Genomic DNA, 4,354 nt, shown 5'->3' with positions numbered 1-4,354 from the left:
GCGGAGGGGAGCTGCCACCCCGTGGCACAGTCCTGTGGGGTGTCATGGGGGGCAGCGGGGAGTCATTGGGAAGGGGAGATGCTGGAGAGGGGCAGCTCGGGGGGAGCAGGGCAGCCCGTGCCCCCATTTCCAGCACAAACCTACCTTTGTGGGGTGAGCATTTGGCTACACGGGCAGTCCCAAATCGGATTAATTCAGCGGTGAGAAACACTGGGACATGCCAAGGCGCCCCGAAACACCGCTCTCGACTACCCAATAATGCTTCTCTCACCTGCTCAGCTCACGCACCGACCCCAGTGTGGGCTGATACAATTTGGGGTCCCCTTCCTGGGACACATATAGGTTTTTCCCCCATTCTGGGGGTGATCTGAGCCCCTCAAGTTAACAGTGCGAGAGGTAGCCGGAGTGGAAAGGCCGAGGAGCAGGAGATGGATGAGACAGATGCGGTTGTGCGAGAGGGATGCTTGTCCTTGCTGGGCAGTGTCGCAATGCTACCGTGGCCCAAACTCATCCCTGCATTGGGCTGGGGACAGATGACAGCGACAGTGGGACCACGAGCTGCAGCCGGACCGCTGGCTAACATCTGCCCCGAGTGGCTTTGCAGACGGAGCCGAGGTTTTCCCACCAGCTGCACGAATCCGGGCTCCGTGATTCATCGGCAGATGCTCGTGGTGGGGGCAGCTCGGGAACAACGGCCCAGCGTGGGACACCGTCCCTTACCCACACGGCGAGATCAGAGACCTTCTTGTGAGCTAAAAGGAGAAGCAGCCACTGCGGTTCGGGGCCAGAATCCCCTGGCTAGGTATGGCCAGCAAATGTGGGGAAAGCAAGAGCTTTCTGCCCAAATCCAGCCATGAACCCACCATCTGTTTGAAATTGGGAAAAACTCAGCTAACGGTTGAGCTAACACTTGTCCCCATTTCCTTCGGTGGAAGCAGAAAAGCTGAAGCAAGGTGAGAGAGGGGTTTGGGCTCCCCAAGCTCTTGCTGGAGCACGAGCCACCGTTATCCCAGCCGCTCCCCAGGGAGTTTCTCCCTCCCTGCACCCAAAACATCTCCGTGTTGCCCATTGTTTTTTGCAAACCCCCCTCAGGATTCCCAGCCTGCAGCCCAAGCGGAGCAAAAAATCTGCCATGGGTGTCCAACGCAATGCCACCCCATCCCGGAGAACAGTTACCGCATCAGCCACCCACCCCAAACCGCTTACACAAACCCTCTAACCCAAACCAACTGCGGCACAAGAAACAAATGAAAACAATTCAATAGGGCGATGGATATTCGGGCCCTTTGTTTGCGCTAGCTGTTAACACCAGAGGAGATGAGGAATGGAAGCAGTTGAAATGTGTATCTACTTTGGCCGACGGAAAGTGTGACGGATGCGCCGGCAGACCAATGGCTGAGGATGCTGGGGTGTGCGTGGGTGTGAAAGGAATGCTCGCTGCAAGAAAAGATCAAAAAAAAAAAAAAGAAGGAGCCTTATCAACGGCGTTTGAGCCCAAAGTGTGTGTCTTCCTTGGAGAAAGGGTTTTCTCAGTCCCCAGGGATGATGTTTGCCCTGCAGCACGAGGCTTTGAGGCTTCTGAAGCTTCGTTTTAGGGGGCTGGTGGTGCAGGGATGGATTTAACCCCATGAAGCGCTCATACGGGGGCACGAGCACGGCCAGCGGTGGAGGCGACTGCCGGCAGCTCCTCAAGGGAACCTCCTGGGAAACGCGTTTTATTTTTGCAAAGACAGTTATAAGGCAAAGGAGAGGAAAAAAAATAAGGTCCCACTTACTGAGCGCCGCATCCTAGCTAGGACCAATGTCACAGCGGTGCTGGCGGCTCTCGCAGGCGGTGGTTGCCGGCATCCCCATCCCACGCCGATGAGTGGAAAGACGCTGGTCCAGAACTGAGCAGGAGGATGGAAGCGGGGGGCTCTTCTCCGACCGCTCGCTTCTCCCTCTGCCCCAGACCCTCGGGGCGCGGGGGCTCCACATGCACCCAGCCCTGAGCACAGGCTCAGCCCCTGCACTCTTAGGGGGGGCTGCGGGGTATTTCCATGGGGCTCCGAAAGGCAAATGCCCCATCAGCCGGGCAGTCTGCGGAAGGAGAGGGCTGGCTGCATCCCGGCAGGTACGGGAGGGGAGGCCAGCGCAGGGAAACTCCTCGCCCGGCAATGGAAGGGCTGGAGCTGTTTGGTTCCCAGCGAGTGCCCTGCCCAGCGGAGAGCATCGCCTCAGCCTCGGGGGCTCTCGCTCCGTGCTTTGAAGTGGTGATACCTTAATTAATTAAAAAAGAGATCGTGACGGAGTGTTTTTCTCTCCCCTTCCCCTCCCCGTGTTTTTATTTCGGTGACATTTTCTAGGGGGAAAGGCAGACTTGTGGCCGGTAGTCTGGGCTGCGGGTTTGCAGGACGGGCTCTTTCTCGGCGCAGCGAGCGACAGGCAGTAATGGGAAAGCCAATATTTTTCAACTGCTTTTAAAAAGGAATCATTTTTTAATTAGTGAATCCATTCTGGAGAAGTGTTGGAGTTTTACAGTGTTGTAGCTGTTCTTGGTGTCTTGCCTAGACTTGGATGTTCTGGCCATAAGAAAATATTATTTATGGCGTTACTGCTTACAGCTCTTTTATATTATAATTTGGGAAAGGAAGTTGCTGTTCCCACCAGTGGACGAAGAATAGCAGAAATGAGGATTATGGACTTCTGAAGGAGGGGGAAAAAAATAATAATTAAGAGGCAGGACTGAAACAAACCACCGAGCCGGGCTCGAATCGCCGCGCTCCAGAACAAGCTCATCCCGGCATCGCCAGTGGTTGGGTTGGATGCTGTAACCGAGCCGAAGCCCGACCCTGGCAGGCCCGGTGCAGCGGTGACCCCCTCGGTACTCCCCTGTGCGGCGTTGCATGTGTTCCTAAACATTTGCAGATCAGGCTTTTATTCATGGGCTAATGCACGCTTGTTTGCTCATGCCTTACTCAGCCTAAACTCCTATTGAACTCAATTAAGCCTGTCATCTCCAGGAGCAGTCAATGTCATTTTTGCCCAAGTAAGGGATGAGTAACGAGGGCTCTGAATGGCCCTTGGAGAATAGCAGCCATTTTGTTGCAGTTTTTGGTCCAGATTTCTTACAAGTTAGCACCAGGCCAAGGGTGGAGGAATGCGATACGGCTTTATTAATCACACACGATTGCTGAATGCGCTGGATGCTTCGGAGACTGTCGCTTTACGGGCTGCATCGTTGGCTGTCTTGTCCCGAAATGCTTGAATACAACCAAGCTCGGCATGAAAATTAGAAAAATATGTTTCTAGAAGGGATGGGATGTAAAGAGCATCCCTTCCCTGAGCCGGGAGAATCCTGCTCCCCAGTTTACCTCTGTGGGTTTCGGGTACCGTGGCACAGATCCTCGGCGCGTGCCTGACCCCGTGGCCGGTGGGGCCGGGGTTTCTGCTGCACGTTGCCCGTATCGGGGCCGTGGTTCCCGACAGTCGGGCTGGGTTGCGGCCAGGGACTCGCATGCGATCAGCCGGCTGCGGCTTAGCGCGTTACCACCCATCGGCTCGCTCCGAGGAAATGACCGCGGCCTGGCTCCTGGCTGGGTTCCCTTGGGAAATTGCAACTGTGTGGGCTGAGATCCCCGTCCTGGGTACCGCGGGGTGGGATGGGGGTCCAGGAGAGACGGGGAATCTGCATGCTGGTGGGGTGTGGGGGGCTGAGGCTGTGTGTGGGCGGATGAGGAGGGGGATGAAGGTGTTTGGAGGGGGATGAGTGAGTGAGTATGGGGATGAGGAGGGGGATGAAGGTGTTTGGAGGGGGATGAGGGAGGATGAGGAGGGGGATGAAGGTGTTTGGAGAGGATGAGGGTGTGAGGAGGGGGTTGAAGGTGGGCGACAGGGCATGAGGGTGCGCGGAGGACAATGAAGGTGTGTGGAAGGGGATGAAGGTGTGCAGAGGGGGATGAAGGTACGCGGAGGGGGATGAAGGTGAACACGGGGGGGATGAAGGTGAGCACAGGGGAGCGAGGATGTTCAGAAGGGGGATGAAGGTGCGCACCGGGGACCCTGGCTGGCTGGTGACAGGACGGGACAGCAGCACCCTCATGCCCCGGCCCGGGGCTCCATCCCGGGGCTGCGGACCGGAGGAGGAAGAGGAGGAGGGTGAGGAAGGCTCCGAGAGGCCGCTCCCAGAGCCCGGGCCGGGCCGAGCCGGGCTCCAGGGCTGCCCTTTCCACAAAAAAAACCTCCCGGCGGAGGGGAAGCCCCGCGTCCCCGCGTCCCGCTGCCCGTCGGGGAGCGCTGCCGCCGCCGCCCCGGGGGCGCGGGCAGGGAGGGAGGGTCGGCCGGGTGGAAGGAGGGTGGAAGGAGGGAGGGAGGG

The sequence above is a fragment of the Aptenodytes forsteri genome, unplaced genomic scaffold (genome assembly GCF_000699145.1).
Source record: "Aptenodytes forsteri isolate BGI_AS27 unplaced genomic scaffold, ASM69914v1 Scaffold142, whole genome shotgun sequence".
Taxonomy (NCBI): Eukaryota; Metazoa; Chordata; class Aves; order Sphenisciformes; family Spheniscidae; genus Aptenodytes; species Aptenodytes forsteri.
This window is presented reverse-complemented; position numbering follows the sequence as displayed.